Source organism: Stegodyphus dumicola, chromosome 12 (assembly GCF_044657685.1).
Source record: "Stegodyphus dumicola isolate Sdum_Otavi_A_Nest chromosome 12, ASM4465768v1".
Classification (NCBI taxonomy): Eukaryota; Metazoa; Arthropoda; class Arachnida; order Araneae; family Eresidae; genus Stegodyphus; species Stegodyphus dumicola.
Window position 1 is genome coordinate 65198726 of NC_140779.1, and position 21915 is coordinate 65220640.

Consider the following 21915-nt stretch of genomic DNA (forward strand, 5'->3'; position numbering starts at 1 on the left):
AAATTCAATGCTGATATTTAAAATTTTTCTGACTTTCACAAAATATATATTTAAAAAAAAAAGTATAGTGAAGTATTATAGCAGCGAATGGTATGTAAAATAGAATATCCAAGTAATATATACATACAAATACGGCGAAATTTAACTGTCAAATTTAGCACAATAAGATATTATAAAATTAATAAATAATAATATTTTGTACATTATTTCTCATTTCACATATTCTATTGTTAATACAAAAATGCACTCTCCAAAATGGTTGCTTTTTTACTACATATCACAGCTTGTCTTAAGTTTAGAAGCACTGGTAGCACCTCTTCTCTGATGGGGTTGTCACATAATGCAACGCACGACGCTATAAGAAACTTTTTCGGCAAAGAGGAGTTAGCCGAAACAGTTGCTTTCAGCGATTTGTTGTGAGTACGTACCCGGTATATTTTACGAGGATGGAAAAAATATTTCGCGTAGAAAAGGGAGAAGAGAATATATAGGTTGGGATAGAAGAGAATATGGGAGGTCTTAGCGTAGGTGAACCGATTATATTTGCTAGAAGCAAAGATTCCCAGAATGTTTCTTTCGACGCGCAGCTGAGGGTAATTAGCAGGTGCGATAACGACTGTACGCCTGGAAGCCGTTGTAAGGTAAAGTTTCTGAGTACAAGAGCTGCGACAAAGTGTCGCTAATGAGAACAGGAAATTTATTAAAAGCAGAGCTGAGAAAAATGTAACAACAAAAATCTGTGTACCTGGGAAATGGGAAAGGAATCATATGGTTTCACCTCCGATACCCATGGTCCCCTGCTCACACTTTGCACCATGGAGGTAGGAAGTAAGACCTGACTTGCACCCTGCTCACATAGCCGTCAAGAGGGGAAAAGATCATTCAAGAAAAGCGCTGTTCCGAGAAGCGACCTGAGAACATTCCAAGGATGAGAGATTCCAAGGATGACCATTTTCATCCTCTCCTACCACTTAGTTGCATTCTTTTGGAAAGTATATACATATGCATATAGTCGTGTGGGAATCTAGCGCTTAGCTTATTTCAGTGGCTATATTTTTTTCATTTGGTCATTACCTGCTTATCACGTGGCGTGCGTTTTGAAACTTCAAACGATACTTTTTTGCCTTTGTTCTGAACTGCAATAATTGAAATAGTGTCCCAGACTGTCATTAGCCAACTGGATCTCCAACAGTTCCACCACGTTCAAATCCTGGGTAACGGAATGGTTGCATGGGCGTTTCCATTGTTTTTTCCCATATGTAACAAGCCAATGTCTCTTAATGACGAAAGCATCTCTCTACTCAGTCTGATCGTCCACGTCTGCTTTGTCAAAATCAACCCACAAACAAAAACATGGTGCCTAAAAACACAAATATTCCCAAAAATCTTTTCGTTTTTATCAGTATTTATACAGTGCTTTAAGAACGGAAATTCTACCTGCATCAAATGCAGTCTACACGGCGCTGGAATGAAGGCTGTATACAATTTTAAAAATAACTCTTACATTGGGGAAAGAATAAAGAAACGCTAAGTTACTCACAGGCGAAAAAACAATACACTTCTTCAATTCAACAACTCGGAGCAGACAGTGGCAGGTATAGAAAGTTGTTCGAAAACAAAACAGGATGCTGTCACTGTCATTGACATCCTTGGAGCTAGCTCGCAACCAACATTACACAACAAAAAGAACAAAAACCAACTCCTGGATTGGTCCCATTAGGTTTCAACTTTCGTGTAGAAAACTAAAACATGTGAGCAATGCAAAGGAAAAAATTAATATGAAACCAATCGTTATACAAAGGTTTGCCAAGAAATTTTTACGTACGTACGTACCTGAAGTACAGACATCACGGAAAAGTCCGGTAAGGGGTAAGCGTTGAAATTTAGTATATGAGTCACGGGTAAGGGGGTGTTATGTTATATATGAACGTTTGGTACCGTCAATTGCAAAAAGAAAAGGAAGTCCATAACTAGATGTTATAGCAGTCTCATATACAAAATTTCAACGTCCTGCGCTTAATCGTTTTTGAGTTATGCGAGGATACGTACACACATACATACGTACCTGAGTACACACATCAGGGAAAAATCCCTTTTGAATCCATTTTTTAAGAGTCCTTTATTCTGTCCGTATGTAAAAAAATCACGCAAAAAAAATCGTCCAAAGGAATTCGCGAAAGGTCAAAATGGGTATTTCCGTTGAAGTGTCATACCGGAAATGTTTTCGCAATTTCAATACTTCCTTTCTTCGCAAAAGAAAGTCAAAATTTTTTGTCACACATTTTTTGTCATTCACAAAAATGTGTTTGTCATCCACAAAAAATGTGTGTATAAAATTTGAACGTGATATCTTATAAGGAAGTTGTTTAACAATGCATAACAAACTTTTGACCACCGTTGCTTAAGCACGCTTTCACAAATTTATGCCTTTCTGAAAATCCTACACTCCTTAAGAAGTTAATATTGTTTAGCATACCTTCTACGATTTTATACAAAAATTTACTATTCCTTCAAAATAATTTAATTTATTTTCAAATTATATACTGCGTACAAAATGCGACAAAATTCTTTAGAAAAAATATTATTTCTTCCAAACAGAGTCACTTATTTACAGAAAAATTATCATTTCCTCAAACGGACTTATTTATTTATAAAAGACATACTATGAACGGCATGTAATGATGTATAAAAAAGGTTTTTCCCCTGTCCTGTCCCCGAGACCAAACCTGTCCCCGAGAATGAATAAATTTACCAGGCATTTTATTTTGTGGCACTTTCTTAAGGAAAGATGTGATTTTTAATGATTAACGTAACTTCCGTTACATGCTAATTTCCTTTGCCTTACATTGTTAAATACACAGAAGACGAAGAAAACAATGGAACAGTAGCTTACAAAACTCACTCTGTAACTCAATTACCTTCACCCCCTTCACCACCTAGCAACCAAGATCCAAAACACGGAATGATCATGTTAAAGATAAGTGAATACGTATAACATAAAAACATACAACTCAAAAAATGATGTCACTTCAAAAGAAAGAAGATAAGAAAGAATAAAATGTTTTTGTTTACTTTAGAGTCAAACAACCTTAAAAAAACAAGCTACAACTCGCCAAAAAAAAAATTAAGCAACGGATGACAGGCTGATTTGAACCTTGAGAATGCATGAAGCGTTTCTTGACAACTTTCAGTAGCAAATGAACACTAACAATGAATCATGGGAAACGTTAAACATTGCGTCATTTTGAAGACCTCGATTTCATGATACTTATCTCATTCACTGAAGTTATTTGACACTACCCGGCAATTTAAGTTTAAAACTCAATCATTTCAAGTGAACATTCTGAGATTTGTTAATTTCGTAAAAATTTCACTTTCCGTTCTTTTCAGGAAGATCGAACTACAAGAAAAACTACAAAGAGAAGCGGGAAGAGATGAGAACTGTGAGTTCACTTTGCTAGTATATACCAGTGAAGAATTAAATACAATTAAATTACCAACTAAAGTACCCTATACATATAACATTTTCCTAAATATAAGTATAGGGGACCGAAACGTGTAAAAAACTACACTTTATATTTGTTAAAAATAAGTTGTTTTTTTTTTTTTTAAATAAGAAACATTTTTGCGTTGGTAGTGTATATATGATGATTTATTTAGTCGTGGATAACTTGATATCAAATGACAGCTTGACTACGGAACGCACCATTTCATCATGGCCGAAAATGCGTATATGACTGGAATTTTGACAAAGCACAACTGACTTGATAGTTAAAACATCATTTAATTTTCAGGATCTAAATAATTCTTTGGAAGTACATTCTGTAAACCTCACATAGCACGATGGGTGCAGTCTGTATCTCACAATTTTATATACGCAATTGCATTTAAAACAATCGAAGATATCGGGAGAGCGAGGAACAGGAGTTAGGCAGGCGACGGAAAGCTATTACGTTCAGTGCGCAGGACACAGCAGAGTATTTATACTCGAAAATTCTTTGTTATAATTTTGTTCATAAAATTTTCAAACTTATCCTAGCTTAATTATTGAATTAATCATCTTAAATTTTAATGTTCACACATCGGCTTGGTCGAAAAATAATCTTTTTAAAGGAAGTTTACTGCGAATCGCTAATACAGTTTCCGGCTTTTTGATGACTTTTCTAAATTGGGTCGATTTTTTTCGTTCACTGCATTTCTAAATTTTGATTCTAGTTTAGTTGCTCACAGCGTATTAAAATTTTTCCAGATTATGAAAACAATCATTAACTTTAAAAAGAAATTATCATTAATAACAAATAATAAGAAAGAATGAACTAAAGGGTATTTTATAACTTTCTTATTGCACGACATTACGAATTCAAGTACACAAATATTTTACGCTCTTTATGCGCGGGGGGGGGAGAGCGTTAAACGAATCAGACGTAAAAGGGGGTTAATTGCATTTTTTAAAATTGTCTAAATTAAATTTTTTAAAATTATCTAATTGTTTTAAAATTGCAACAAAGAATATAAATACAATAAAGTAAAAAATAGTATTTAACAGTGAAATACCGACTTCAAAATTTAACCCCCAAAAAATTTTAATTTAAAACTTTATTCATGCAGTTTGAAGTTACTCCATCAAAAGCATTTTATATTTCGTATAGCATCCATAAGATTGGATACCACATTCTGATCCACAGGTTGTATAAGCGATGTTGTACTTGACAGCAAATACACAACTTTCACTGGAATACAAGTATCGGGAGATTCTCAATTTTGGGGGTGGTCCGAGGGCAATCAAGAGAAGGGCTTTTGATTCAGTGCTATTCTTATGGCAAAAACGCTTTACTGATGACCAAATATTTCTTTTTCCCCTAGTTGAAAATAAACAACCAACTCCTTTCTGATGGAAAAAAAAATTTTTGAATTTTCATAAATTAATTTTTAAAATAGCATTCTAGTGAATCAACGTAAAATAGCGAAACGTAAACCGGAGATTAATGGATTACTAAAAGTTTCGTTTCTCTGCCGACCACACGACTTCGTTTGGACCTTTCTTATAAGGTCCATATTGGAAACGGTATGACGTCATCCACTTCGTTATTACGTTGAATCGTTTTCTTCATGATTATTAGTGCACACCCACATTTTAATGAATTTCTTTCTCCTCGTGCAACGAACGGTAAAATGTTCGTAAATTATAATTTTCATGCACTGCATAGAAGAAATTCAAGAACACGCGCGTAACGAAGAAAAAGTATCCCTTTTTGTTGACAGAAAATTGCTTAAAATAAACGTTTAAAGAAAAAATTTCCTCAAGGAAGAGAAAATAATGTTGTCAAAAGACAAGCGTAGCGGAAACATTTTGTTGAAATTCGGTAAATCTTTTAAGATGCCCTCAACATCCTTCAAGAATCATATCATACCCTCAAGCTGTCATTCCTACAGAAAATGACGTAATCAAGAGAAAAGGTGAAGCTTTGCCGCCGCGACCTACTTTGACAGAACGACGGTGAATAAAAGTTGCGCTAAATTCAGCAAAACCCGTATAAGTCTTCAGTTTGCCACCTACTCCGCGAGACCATATTAGTAAATGCAATAAATTTTCACTCTAAAAAACTATCACATTAGTGAAATCAATGAAATAATGTGTTCACCTAAACAATTACATTTCAACATATTACATCACATTTCTGATTTCACTCTATTTATTATCATATTAAAGAATTCAATCAAATTTTACTCAATATTTTGTAGAAAGCTTCTAAGCAAGAGCAAAATAATTCAAAATTTTTCAAGAGAAAAAATGACAATTATTTCAAGTTTATTATAACCTATATCATTATTATTAAGTTTATGATTCAAAGGACATAGTTTAATCTGTGTATGAGAAGAAAGACTTGAGAATTATCTTAAAACATATATCCCTGAATTCTTTTAAAATAAACATCCCTCTAAGCAATATTTGTTGTTTTATTTCTTTTACTCTTTAAATGAATTTAATAAAAAAAGTCTCTCAGTTGACTGAAACACATGGGAGAAGTTTTAATAAAGCCAGTCCTTTTCTATACCATATCAATCATTTCAAAGCCATTTCACGCGAAATACAACGTATGTTACGATATAATACCGTCTAAATTCGTAGGAGGGAAATTTTCCTTCCCTATAGCAGCTATATTACTAATTCAGAAGTCAAACAACAAAAATCAGCGTTATACCTACAAAATTTTCACAGGAAAGTAATATAGCTGCTAATTTTCAAATTTTCAAAATTAGCAGCTATATTACTTCCCCAAAGATATTCACACAATTAGCGTTACACAATACTTCATCTATTTGTATTAGATATTCTCATAAAAATATTTTGCAACCTATTAAAATATTTTTACAAATTGCATTACTTACTATTAACTCTATATTTATGACCAAATTTTAAATAAAAAATATAATACAAAGTGAAAATTATACTGTAGAAGAGCAACATGTTAGACCTATTCAAGTTTATTAACTAACTATATGTCGTTAAATACGAGGGCCATCCAGGAAGTAGATTACGTTTCCGTCTGTGTCCGCTAGGGGCGGGGCTAGCGCGGCCATCTTGGGGTCAGAGCGTTGCGCAGCTCAGTCTGCATCTAGCCGTGCTAGTGAGAGGTTCGTGCTGTGCTCCGTTCAGATACTGTGACGGTTTGAAATGTCTGCGTTAATTGAAAATCCCGCGAGCTGCGAGGTGCGCTCAGTAATAAGGTTTCTGACTGCAAAAAACTGTAAACCGATAGAAATCTATTGGCAGCTTCGTGAAGTGTATGGGGACAACATTATCACTGAAGGTGGAGTGCGTCAGTGGGTCATAAGATTTCAAAATGGCCGAACCAATGTTCACGACGAAGATCGAAGTGGGAGACCCAGCATAGTGACCGCCGAACTTCTCGAAAAAGTCGATGCTAAAGTCCGTGAAAATCGAAATTTCACAATAACGGAACTTTCTTTGAGTTTTCCACAAATTTCGCGAAGTTTGTTGCACAAAATCATCAGCGAAAAGCAAGAAGAGGTAACGAAGTGGTTGAAGGCGCAGGCGGCCGAATTTTTCGACGAAGGAATTTCCAAGCTCGTACATCGCTACGATAAATGCCTTAATTTGTATGGTGACTATGTAGAAAAGTAGTATTTGAGTGTGGCTTTCATCTGTATATAATAAAATTTGTTTCCTATACTTTGTTTATTTTTTTATTCCAAAACGTAATCTACTTTCTGGATAGCCCTCGTAATATTAATACACAATTGTTAGTTAAGCTTGCTGTACAGAACTTTATTCATCAAGCAAACACTACACACTATCTTTTAAAATTTTAGTTTTAAATATATATTCTTATAAAATTACAGAAGTCAAAAAAGTTAAATAAAATGTACTTATTTATTAGTTTTTCCCCTTTTTAAATTTTTTTCTTGACTAAATCTACGCCAACACAAGGTTGTTGCTTTGGTAATTTTAATAAATAATATTTGTTCTCAATTTCCACAATTAAATTTTATCGCAAAAATACATATTAGAAATTTTACCTGATTAAATTATTACTTTTTTAGGATACCTGCACATGATCGAAATCTGTTTTCGAGTTGTCATGTCGATCTATGCCAGCAGAAAGGCTAGTGCACAGTGTACATTTTGTTACACATTCCCTTTTCGCGCACTTTTTAAACTTCTATTATAACATTTAAAACATATACTTTCCCATTAGCTTCTCATTGATTGAAGCTCTATATTGCCCATCGAAATAAAAATTCGTTAAACATCGTTTTGAGTTATTCCAACATGGCGGACAACTAAATGATACTGTTTTTCGTTCGATAACATGGGTAATTCGAAAGGACAAATAAAAGCATTAATAATTTCAAAGTAAATAAAAGTAATACTGGTTTAATTAATACGCTTCGAATGATCATATATGTCTCAAATACTTAAATATATGCAGTGGTTCACATATACGTTTTGGTAAAGTTCGGTTTTAAAAAATGCAACACATGTTGATCGTATAGTGAAATATAGTTCGACCACGGCAAACGAAACCTTATCTGGCATTCTGCCAATCGTCTAGAAAGGGTGTTATTTCCGTGCCGCAGGGTGAAGGGGTCATATGAAAGTTCTCTCTACGGGAAAAAGGGAATTTACGAAGGAGGGAAATTACCCGTGTCATTGGGTAATCCCATGGAGGTAGGAAAGGGATAATACTTCCATAATTACTATTCGCATAATTACTTCCTACCTCCATGGGTAATCCTGTCGTCAGTTGTCTTTCGCGCCTTTGTTTCATATTCGCAGAATTAGACTTGAAGATTCGCATTAATTTGCAATCCCTGAAACCAAAGATTTTTATAATATATGAATTTTACGTACACAAGGCATATTTAACTGCATGCGCAGAGCATACTTTTAAAAAATAAGAACACTAAAAATAATGAAGCGTATTTTTAGTTGAAGTAATCTTTTTGAAGTTTTAAAAAAAAGTCAATAGGTTTTTCTTCACCTCTGCGGGATCTTCCCTGGTCGTTGTTGATTTAGCGTGATATTTGCCAACATTGTAAGCTTTTATAAGAATTATCCCCCCCCCAAAAAAAAAATTTTTTTCTCTCAAAATAGGTACAATAATGCATATAAATTTTACGGCAAAAATAAAAAAGAAACATAATAAGTATTTATTATTGTATATTTAAAGCAATTAAATAACTGTAATAATCATTTATTATCGCATAATTATAACTAATTATTAAGCAATTTCTTTTTTAATGTTTATACGTACATTTTAATTCAAAAATAAAAAAAGATATATAATTATGAATTATAGTATGATTACAAATATTTATAAAATTATAATAATTATTATTATATTAAAATTCATCGTAATGAATGACACAATAAAATATAATAAATAATAACAATTACAACTATTATACAATAATAGTTATTTATTACACTTTATCATAAAATTAAGTTTTGAAAATATTTGATTCATGTTTTTACCAATATATAAATAAATGTACAAAATTAAACACAATGATCAAACAGTTAATTATAAATAATCAGTATATTATCTTAATTATTTAAAAAGTAATTTTCTGCCCGCATAAATCTGTGCTCTTTGAAAGCTGGAAAATTAACAGAGGAACAATAACGGGAAAAATCCCTACTACTTGATTCATGGCCATCCACCCTATACAGTGAATAAATCAATCCACATGGAGCATTCTTGTTTGTGCTCAGAGTCGCCGTTAAACTATGCATAAATATGATTAAAATAAATGCATATTTTTTTTTACTTTTAACACATACACATGTATGAACAGCACAAGCAAATGTTAACGTCACTCAGCAAAAGAAATAAAACCTATAATTTCCCAGAGGTACTACGTAGCATAACATTTTACGCCTTTCTCAGACATCATTATTCGAAAAGTAAACCAAACAACACGTAATTAACGGTAAAGAATTAGTATTTTAACAGACAGTTCATATACTGCATTCATAATAGCCCAATATACAGTTACTGCGAAAGTTCTGTAGTTGAAACTCCAGACACGCGACATTACGATTATGGAGTCAATGGCTAGTTTCCAGTCTATTGGTCTAGGTATATAAAGTTCTCTTAAATGTAGATAACAACATTATATCTTAAATATATTTGACTCGCCCAAATAAAAACTATAAATCAGAAAATGGTTTCAGGTAAATTATGCTAAGAAAAAAGGGTAAAATCTCCTTTAACCCTTTGACGCGCCCTGAAACCACCAATTTTCGAATTTTTTTCTCCTCTTCCTTCCGAAATTTTTGAATGAAAATCAATTTATTACTGATCTTTTACGTCTAAATAACAAAAAATGACTTCAGAATCATACAGTTTTAGGTCTTAGTACTTCAAATCGGATGCCTTTTAAAATTCGTTTTCAATGAGACAAAATAACTTCCTTTTATTAACATAAACAACTTTAAATTTCAAAAGTTATTCATCGCACATCATGATTTCTATCATAAACAATAAAAAATAGCAATAATTAAACTGCATATATAAAAACAACCCTCTATATCAGTGGTTCTTAACCGGGGATGCCCGCACCCCTGGGGGTGCGGGAATGTATTTTTGGGGGTGCGGGAGAAGCTCCTACCTAATCATAAAAATTATTAAATATCATTTATTAAATTTCTTATAATAAAATATTTGAAATCTGCAATAGTGTCCCCAATATTGAAGCTCATAAAAATTGGTAGCACCTAGCTCACTTATCGGCAAAAGACACAGGAAAGAGCCGGTGCCTATGGGCGTATGTACTATGCTACGAAAAGGCATGAAACTCTACAACAGCTAGGTGAGAACATGCAGCTAGGTGAGGGAGAAAAGAAAAAAAACTTTGTGGGAATACAAGCGGAGAACGTTATCCCAGCTTGCTCATGCGCTGAGTTCAATATGTGGTACTCCAATGGAATCTACGGATTCACAGATTTGTATCTGCATCTACTGGGCCTGTGTTAGGTTGAGTCAACTATTGTGTCTGCGACATGTGTATTGTGTATTCTGACTTGTCCAGAAACCTCTTGAGACTAATACATTCTTAATTGCCCGTTCAAGCCGAATAGGATTCAGTGATATTACGTAAGAACAATATATATATTATATTACATTATTTCTAAATAATTAAACGATTATAGTGAACTTCACTATTTCAAAAAAAAAAAAAAAAAAAAAAAAACGACAATGGAACGATAAGTATGCCGGTTATGGATTTACCTACACAACCGAAAAAGATGGCACGCAACGACCGCAATGCATCTTATGTTACAAGATATTTTCAAACAGCAATCTCAAACCATCAAAGTTATTAGAGCACTTCAACAATCTGCATGGTGGCGAAAAAGCGCATAGCATGAACAGCTTGAAGTCAAAGAAGGCTCGGTTTGATACCAGTGGAACTATCCTAACATTATGCGGACCAGCAATTCAAAAGCCTGTATTAGAAGCGTCATATCAAGTGGCATATTTATGTGCAAAAAAAAAAAAAAAAAGAAAGAAAGAAAGAAACCTCACACGATCGCTGAAGAGTTGATTAAACCTTCTGCTTTAATTATTGCTAAAACAGTTTTAGATTCAGAAGCACATAAAAAAATCCAACAGATTCCATTATCGAATGATATTTATACGATCGCGAATACAAGATCTCAGTGAAGATATTTTAAAATGATTTTTTACGGAATTGTCCTACAATAAAATGAATAATGTTTAAAGAAGGGTAGAGTAAGGTCTATATCCTCTATTTCAGTATTTCAGATTTCTCAAAATTCTGCTAAAATCTCGATCAGAAAAGTCACATCGTGTGCTGTTAACGGTAAACTGATCTGATAACAAGTTGCAAATCTTCTTCAGGTTAAGGATTTTATTTCTGCGAATCGGTTTATTTTGGTCTATTTTCATTTTGTTTCCCCTTATTTACATCAAAATTCGTTTTATACGCATTTTTCATCACCATTCCCCAGAAATAAAAATTTGTCAATTCGTTCGTTGATTTCGAAATGAATGTGTTAGGAGTATAGACATGTCTCCGCTTTAATTGAACGGATGTTTAGTTTCGGGTAACAGGGCATAGATAGGTACTACTAAGCGCAAAAGAAGCTAACATACATACCTATCAGATGAGTCGGTGAATGAGTAACAAGCACTACAAAAAGCGATTAGCTGATTGGTCGAACAGTCGGTTAAAGACATGGCAGGAAACCATGCAAAATTTGGAAGGATAGCCAAATAATAACGGACGAAAAATTATTTAGTTAATACTATTAAAAATTAAAATTTAGAATAATTATCAAATTAAATAATTTTAGAGATCATGGACATGATAAGTGATCATAATAATTTGAAAAAAGAACTGGAGGGGATTATATTAATTATTTGTTAAATTGGCCGCAAATCATACTTAGCCGATATATTATGAGTACTGCAATTCAATTAATTGACATTTAATTATGTGTTACGACTAACTGATATTTAACTTCTTCCACTATGAATAGATTGAAGACTCAGTCGAAACCTATGTTTTGGTAAGATGCCAGTTTGCGATTGGCATGATAAAAAAAAGGAGGGGAGAAACCACGTGATCGATTCCGTTCAATATGCAGCTCAAGTAGCTTTTAACCCCATGATTAGTTTTACAGAATCAAAGTATGATTATCAAAATTTCAAAACCACATACTTAAAATAATTTACATAGAGACATTACGAAAAGTATAAGCTTTAAGAGACAACAAATCTGAATAGAAATTTCGAATGCAGTCTCCCCCTCCCCTTGGTAAATTTTATGTCTTGCTTTTAAATTTCCATTTCTTTCCAGCTTTCAAAGTTAAAAAAATTAGTTTTCCGATAAAGGGCCACAGTTTCCGTTATTATATAAATTACATATAATGAAAAGCACTTTTTATAAACACAGATCATTTATATATTCATTCCATTACAGGTAACTTACATAATAATAATGCGCAATGACGACGCGGAGAGAAAGGGAAAAGGGATAACGAAAAATTTCTGATAAATTAAATATGAAATCTGAACTCTCTCGTTTTTAACGATAAAAAAGAATGTTCAAACACTCTCATATTTTAATATTATTAGATAATTACTTCCATGTTATTTAGATAATTAAAAATTAAGTGTTTGATTATAAGTAAAATTATTAATAAAAATAGTCGTTCATATAATTAAAAATTAAGGATTACAGCTGGATACTTTAGCATGCGGTTTTGCAAAATTTAAATTAGACAAAAAAGAAAATCAACTAAACACAGATGGGTTCTGCCACGTGGGCGCCCAAATTAACTCCCCAGTGCAGCAAAAAACAGAACAATTTTCCAACGCTACCGCAAATAACGGAATTAAAGAATGAAAATACTAGGACACAGATGTGCTTGAGCCAGTTCTTAATAATCATATTTGTTCTATTAAAAGTCGATACTGATAGTAAAATTAACCAAGGTAATCAAAAATGAAAAGAAATAAATAAATCATATCGATGGTATTAATGATATAGATTTTTAAGAAGAGTGACTTTTTTTGGAACCACAAATTTAGAGGGGGGGGAGTCGGCTTGCACTTAGATACAAAATATCGAAAATGCCTTTAAATAAATAGCCTAAACAAAAAATATTTTATAATTCTCATTTGAAATACTGAGGCACTAAAAAGACGAACTATTTGCATAAATTTACATAATAACTAGATTAAAAAATATACAGAAAAAAATTTTAGATAATATGCGAAAAATTTCTGTTAACAAGCAAATTTACTAATGAAAACTCACCCACAGATGAATGCCTTTTTAACGTCAGGTAAAAAAAAATCCATGTCTGTATTCTAAAATAATCACATACGTCACATGTCACAATCACGATAACACATGCATAATTTTCATAGTTCTCCCAAAAAATAGCACACAGCACAAAATCGCGCACAAAAAATAGCACTTCGTTTATAAAACTTAATGACGATCACAAACGTTTAAAAAAAAATTGAATAATTAATTCGTCCACGGCACTTCTAACTGCTTTAGTTTGGGAACGCTTGACATACCCTAATGAATGAAGGGAAGCTGGCCGTAATCATCCACTATATTTCCAAAAGAAGTTACGGGTACACTATTGATGTCCTTGATGCAGGGTTACTCACCCGTACTCACGACCTTCGTCGAAAGACAGCTAAAGTAAAGTTAGAGCCACCAGTCGAAGACCAGCTGCACAATGATTCGCGACGTTACGTCACGGAAAAGTTTTAACAGCGCCATCTATCTACGACAGGTTTTTTTTTTCCCTCCCCCCTTCCGGAATTCCGGTTTTATTAGAGCGCAGGAATTTTTCAAATTTTTAACGGTATTTATTCAGATGAGTTTTAAGATATCAGTTTGAAATTTAAAAAAAGGAAATTACTGCTCAATTTAAAAGCGAATCTTCAGAATATATGTTACATAAATGAGTCTTTTTTTTTCCAATTCCATAGAAATGGAGATATAAAACAAAATTCGTTTTAACAGCAGTGGAATAATAGAACTTAAAAGAAAATGTTTTATACTAAGAAAGATGACAAATGCATAGAAAACTTTATAAAAATACACATATTCGACTCTATGCAAAAAGATGTATATTTTTAAAACAAAATTTCAGCAGTAATTTTTGAAGATATAATGTTAAATTATCAGTTTTGCTTAATCTGCAAGGAAAGAAATGAGTTTTTAATTATTTTGAAAAAAATCTCATACCAGTTTTCCAGCTATTGAAGCCAACTGCTCTGTAAAAACTTTCAAAAAAATAAAATCACACTCAAAATTTGGTGAGAAGTAATAGAAATTTGATACAATATCTTTCACTATAATACGCACTTTATTTGCATTAAAGAATTCTACTAATAAAAGCAAGTGAGAACGTATCCTATTTACTGTAATTATAAATAATTATAGATTTATGCAACTTCAATTCGGTACTCGCATTTTCCCTAAAATATGAGGAATATAAAAATAATAATCCTCCCGTCAGAGTCGATCAATATAAATTTCAAAAAGGATCATTGTTTCTTCCGAATTCTGCAGAACTGCGAGTGAATACTTAGATTTTAAGGCCATATTGTCCACGCCCATATATTACATGATTATACATTATATATCTGCTACACAAGTATGTATGTGTATTACAAATTTCTCACATGAAGTGCTGTTAATACGGAAATTTTCTTTCGAATGCCACGGTTAAAAATAATTCTAAAATGTAATTTTTCCATGTTCTACAATCTCACATTTTCAATATCCTTAAAATTGGCTATTTTCTTGGAAGATAATAAATAATAGAACAAAGGGTACCTAAATATTGATGTTTTTCATTTATTTACATGTATTATTCATTTATTTGTTATTTAATTCAATATTTTCATCTCATCTTTTTCTTGTTTGTTTGTTTGTTATTAACGTTATTTATTCATCTCAGTCACAATAAACACATTCCGAGGGAAAGCTGTCGAAGGTCTCGTACCTTTCGTCCTACCGCCCACCTCTTGAGAGGGCTTTCAGACCCACGCGTTCTACTTGCTTAGACATTGCAGTAAAAAACTTGTATATTTTATCTAGGATTCGAAACTTGGTTCATTAGCATGCGGTTTTGTCTATGCTATTTGTTACCTTTCATTAATCATTAAATCGTAACCAAATGAATTTATTCTCTAAAATGAAATGCTTCAAAACGGATTTTTTTTGGCGGAGGGGGGGGGGCAGGATTTGTAAATTAAGATGGATTACTCCTTTATCCTGCGTTTTTTAAACTGCCCTCGAATTAACCGAAACTTTGAATTAACCATGTAGATCACCGTCAATATTACCCCAGCTAATCAGGAGTTTTCTGTTTTATTTTTTAACATGATCAATTTATTTACTTACTTCATTTTGCATCAAATCTCCATTTATTAGTCAATAAAGTTTATTTATCGCATTTAATATTGTTTATTTACTGCATTATAAAATAAATTTGTTTGTTTATTTATTTGTTTATAAATATTATAAAATACTTGTTTATAATGTTATGCATTATATGTATTTTATACAATTTTATATATTGACTTTAATTTACTGCAATTAATAATATTTATTTATCTTTATTTTCATATTAAAGAAACTGTTTGCGCGTTTTCATATTAGAGATAGTGATTTTTAGTTCAAAGAGGCTTTGTCCCTGAAGGACTATTGTTTTCGTTTTGCGATTTTGCGTCGGAACTCTATAAACGGCGTATCACTTGAATCGTTGCCACCATATACTATCGCCCTGTATTATATCTGAAGAAATTAAACAATGAAGAATTTGCATAAATGTATGTATGTTTCTAGCATTGTGATAAAACAACGGTACCTAGAACCATCCAGTTTTGAATGACGTAATCCTACTGCAAATATGGGCATCTGAAAGCCCAAATTTGAAATTTGAAATTTGTTTTATTATTGATTTCATATTTTGTACAACTTTAACGAATTTTTGATAAACAAACTCAAGGATTTCAAAGCGAGCATTGGCAACGTTGCACAGGAAAAAACATTTTTATCTCTAGCGCGTGAGACTGTGTATCGGAAACTCTAAAGTTTTGCGATATTGCTGTTGAACTGAATTTTATGGTTTAAGTGCAAAGAACATGATATTTAATAAATAAAGGTAACACACAAAACGTTTAAAAACGCCCCTTTGGATGTAGTTTAAAATCTGAAACCTTTCAGATTTATTATTATTAAACTTGGTATCTATATAATCACAATCCACAGTTTCTTTAAACAGCAAATAGAAAATATAAAAAAGAGAAAGTTCTGCATCTGAAAGCAAATCATATACATCCCAGATTAATTTCCGATATCTGATGTTCGCTGCAAAACATTTTGCCATTTTTTTTTTTTTTTTTTTTTTAACAGCAGATTTCTAACGCTCAAATTTTGAACCATAGCATAAGGCTTACCGTTTACATCAGAGGATTTAAAAAAAAAAGTTTTGGGACATCCGACAAAATTAGGGGGAAAAAAACAGCTTTTCGACCAAAATTGCCTAAAAATCTTCCGCCGTTTCGCAGACGAAAATGGGCCATGAATGAAACCGGTAGGATGGATATGAGTTTTTTATGTCTTGTACCCCTACCTACACCAGATCTGCATCTGCCGTGCGATACTCATTCTGAGAGGGGGGGAAATGGATAACGAACACATAATAGAATGATTTTCCCCACCTCTCAATCATGCAAGCGATTTTCGATTTCCCGTGGAACAGATGCCATTTTTTCTTCCATCCCTCCCGTTACAGTGCTAAGTTCCCTGTCCTCGTAGAGTTTTTATTCCAAATATCCGTAGTTTTCATGGAATGGTTCAATATTTAGAGATTTTTTTTTAACTTTTTTAATTAACCAATTGTTTGGAATGTCAATTTATCATAATATGATCCTCTTTTTTAAAAAAAATATTTCAGCGAAACAGAAGCTTGGTTATCTGACTAATTCGATTTTCTTTCTTTCTTACCTTTTATATAACTGAAAACCAAAAATGAACTTTCCGTCATCCACGATGTGGTAATTTATTTTATCATTAACTATATTCTTTTCAATAAAGATTGTATAGTTAAAAAAGTAAATTATATTTATTTCCATAACACAAAATGCAAAACACACTTTAAAAAAAAATATAGAAATAAATAAAATAAACAATAAAATTATTTTTTTGCCTAAACACACATTCATTCATAGTTCAACTAATATAAAGTCATCAAATTTGCTTTTGTTTGCGTTGCTCTATATCTAATTAAACAACTTTGTTTTTATTTACTTTTCTACGCACGATTTAAGGAAAAATTTAATTTTTCATTCGAGTAAACCAAAACGCGTAATTTATTCTTATTCAGCTACAATTAAGTTAAATGAGAAGCCACAGAAATTTTTACACATTATAAATAAAAAAAAAAAAAAAAGTTTCCGAAAAATTTACAGAAAACGGTTAAAATTATTTTTTTTAATAAACCAGGAACAAACTCCCAACTAACTAGCATAACATAAGGGGCAACGTTCTTAAATATAAGAAATAAAAATAAAAATATATTATTCGTTTATCAGAACGATGTGTATGAATAATGATAATCTTCAATTAACAAAAGGATACCTTAGAAAAATTCTATACATCTCTTTCAAAATATTGCTGATATCATATCCATACATGATATACCTTCCATAAAAACATACAGAAATCAATATATTTTCTGATATTTTCCTCCTATACTAAATTGGCAGTATGCCACGATCATGCCAACACTTTTCAGAAATTCTCCCGCTATCTCAATAATTTCTTCCCGTCATATCCGTCTAGCACATCACGTCTTAATTAATATAATAAATATGTTTTAATTTATAGTAATAAGTATCTAGTCGGATTTAGTGACAAAGATAATTACCTATTTGGTGAGTTTTTTATATTTTGTAAAGCGAGAGGTCAAGTACTAAAAATATTCCATTTTCAAAAGGTTAAATTTAGTAAATGTGTAGTTTTAGATGCTGTTGCTTTTATTGACAATAAATAGTAAAGTAATAAACGAATAGCAAACATTTTGTTTTAACTAATACAGTTAAGCTGCATAAAAGGCGATAGAAGACATAGCAGTTGCATCAAGAATAAAGCATATAATTATCATTTGAATATCGTTTTCAACAGCTTAAAAAAATGCAAAGAAAACGTAATTGCAATCTAAAAACTACAGCTTACAATCTGACATCTAAAAAAATAGTTTACTATTTAAATTTTTAAAATATTTAAAAATTAAAAACTCTAAATTAGTATAAAATTCAAAACTGTATAGTAGTTGCTGTACCAGTTACGTAACACGCGGCGTTAAAAACTGTTCTGTGATAATTACAACAAGCTGCAAATGATCGTAAAATTTATATTATAAATTAAAACGTGCTTTAATTTACGGCAGCTAGACATATTATTAAAACAGTAAAATAAATATTTCAATTGCATTTAGCATTTTTAAATCGTTCAGTTGGTTAATCAGTAGCAAACTGATTCAATCTTAAAGGTGAGCTAAAGATTTTATACTTTGGCAGAACGATAGTAATTTCAGAATTAGTTGACAAATTAAAAGTGCTATGTTTTACGAAATGCCAAGGCTCACAAACTGATATCCTACTATGTTCAGCCCGTTCTGTATTCATCAGCTTTCGAGGCATCGTATCCAAGAATTTTGCCTCCCAGATGAGGTAGTGGTTAGTGCCGATGATTGCTGCTCCGAAGAGTCCAAGATCGAATCAAGGGGAATTCATGGACGTTTATCAGCATATAGTGTCTGTATACAAGGGGGCACTCAAAATACACGGAGAGCCGAAATCCTCACCATAGGGAAGAGGGGTGGAAGACCCTCGTACCGCACCCCGGGGTGTTCCATTCAAAGCGGAAGCTTAGCAGTTAGCAAGGTCAGATGGTGCCTGATATCACTACTTGAATGCGCAGGTGCTGGCCTTGCTTCAATAGCTATTTGTCGATTAATTTTACAATATAAACTAAAAATAATACATCTCCTTCGAGATGAGCGTGGAAAAAGGAGGCACACCAATAAACACTACAAACAATATAGATTCTATTAGCGATTCTATGTGCACAGGTATGACCAACTTCTGTACGCATATACATACATATGCATGATCGACGTTTGATTTGAAAAGTGGCACACCGCAAAAGTGAGGATCGAGATTTAAAAAACCGTTTTGTCTGCAGCTGACGTCAACATTATTCTTTCTACCGGGCATTTTTCTATTTCTTGAATTACGTCCTATTAGATTCATTAAATAGTTCGGTCACCAGTTTCAACTTCATACAATAGTTTTGGAATCTTCCAGAGTTACTTTTAGTTATATTTTATTTTGTCAATGTTTAATCTCTAATTTCTGTTCGTCTCATAACCTCTATTTCCATTAGTTCTTTTAAGAAATCAAATAGTGCGTACTAGACTCCTCTAGACATAATTTAAATTAACCATATAATGACTAACTAAATGACATGAACTAAATTTACCAGATAATATTCAGAAATGGTTTTTGTCTCTCTCCTAAACACCATGCCATCTATATTCACAACCGAATCATTTTGAACTCAGCGCAAAATCGCAGCATGTTCACCTGCCTTTTAAAGTGCCGCCCAGCTGATATAATGGCTCGTGACGCTGTCTGCTACGGGTGAGGCGAGGCTCAAATCCCGGATAAGGCATGGATATTTGTAAGCTTACTGTGTCTATGCGGCAAGAGAACACTCAAAATAGAAGACGAGACACAAGAGGGTGGGAAACCCTCGGACCCACACGGTATTCTTTCTCAAAATTGGGGCGGAATTGCATACTTAGCGCAACGGAACAAACAGACCAATGGTGAATTTCTGGTATCCCGCCCACTTCAACCTGTACCTATATCATTCAAATTTTAAAAGATGAAACTACGCTGCACGTATGCTACTTCAAAGTATTATGAAGACTCTGGATACCGTTATTTCTTTTATTATTAACAACAGTTTTTGGATCGGTTGGGCTTTCGAAAAATGGTTTTGAACGCATTTTAAAAACCTAATTGGTTTATAAATGAACATTTCAATTTTAAAATATATAATACAGAATAACCATCTAGTTTTTTGCACTATTGTTTCATTTCAAATACACATCTCCCATTCCGAAATGTTAACATAATTCTCAGTGAAAATCCCATGCAACGGAAATTTTCATTTTTTAAGTCGTCACAGAATTACTGCTGTAGTTTTAATATCGCATCAGTATCTCCCTTTATTTTGACAAAGAAAAATTTGGGTAAGGCACATGTGTCCCCATCCCTGAATATTATCGAACGTCTTCCAAACTAGCTAACCCACCAATAGTTTTAGCTCTTGATAGATACCCATACAGGAAGTTCGAAAAGGGTTTTCGGTGAAACCACTTGCGTCAGGGCTGGCGACCAGATGGGGCAGAAAGGGGTGCCACAAGAAGGAAACATCTGCATCTCGGATGCCGTCATTCATTTATTTAAATAGGCTGCCACTCGGCAGGGAGGCCGAGCGCTCGAACGCTCCCACGGTATTCAGATGACATACCCTCCCCGGACGGATCCCGATTCGACAAGAGATGCTATTACAGAAGATTGGGCAGCTAGCAAACTCACTCTGCTCTTTTTATTTACTTTAGGATATCGCCGCTACGGTCTGGAACAAAACTGGCGAGCTTCTTTGCCTTTCTCAAATTAAATCGAATGCTAGCGCTCATGAGATCGGAAATATATCTCTTCCTCGTCTTCCCCCCCCCCCCGAAAAAAAAAGAGAAAAATCAGTTCTTCGGAGAAAATTTAAGGAAAAATTATTTTCCCCGGGTTAGTAGTGTTTACAGAACAGGCGATAGGCCAATATTAGTTGTAAAATTAAGTAAATCTTAATCTTCGATTCGCAGAGGTTTTACAGAAAAGCTCTATCAATTTCGTAGCAAACAGAAGAGGATACTCTTTCCTCACAGAATAAAATTGTCGTCTTAAAATATTTTTCTTTTGTCAAACAGGAAAAACATTCTAAACATCTTTGCTTGGGGAACGAGCACCTCATAACTGTATCTCTCGAAATCATATCCACCAACTGCCCATTGCATAGGATGAACAGTGGTAATTCGTCCAGTGTCTAGTTTGCGGAAAGAGACTGCATTTCACGCATAATGTGAATACAAGCAAATTTTCCTTCGAAAATCCTCCACACAGCAGCCTTTCTGGACAGGACAGACAGAAATGTGCTGAATACTAGAACTTCACCAATGATTTTACAGGTATAATACCTCCGTCCCAGTTTTGATGGAGAATGCATGGCGGATATATTCGAGAATCTCCCATCCCGCTTCTCATACCACCAAACCTCTCGGGAGGTCTTTCGGCTTGCCAATATTTTGGCCATGCCATACGACACTAGACACATACAAACATCCGTCCTCCTAGACAAAGAACCCTCATGTACTTTGCTGCAATCACTTAATCAACAACAATTAGCGATAGAAATTTTCAATAAAATCAAGAGACAGATTTACGGAACAGCAAAAGCAGTGGTTGGCATTTTTTCACCTGAAGCAAAAAGGTATATAAATATATATAATATGTAAGATATAATCATATATGCGCAACCCCATATATGATAAAATTAATTAAATCTGTACACTTTCAATTTCAACATTTATAGCGAAATTAAATCATAGCATAACTCTTATATTAAATTTTAAGTTTACTGAACCTAATAGTAAATGACAATGTTGAATTCTTTATTCAGTCTCTGAATTTAAAGTAATACTGAATTAAACAGCGATCTTGGAATCACCTTTAAAATATCTGATCTTCCTTTAAC

At 33.0% G+C, this 21915-nt stretch overlaps 1 protein-coding gene across 8 annotated transcripts in view; it reads right to left on the reverse strand.

The window, feature by feature from the left end:
* LOC118195739 (uncharacterized) overlaps positions 1–21915 on the reverse strand; it is a 482995-nt gene that overhangs the window by 161990 nt on the left and 299090 nt on the right. For 2 of the 8 annotated variants that reach the window (XM_085806504.1, XM_085806499.1), the window contains exon 1: positions 13318–13692. The exons of the other annotated variants lie outside the window; for them this stretch is intronic. The gene's annotated coding sequence lies outside the window, so the exon portion shown is untranslated. Of the gene's footprint in view, positions 1–13317; positions 13693–21915 lie in introns of those variants that run through there. 8 annotated transcript variants of the gene reach the window in all.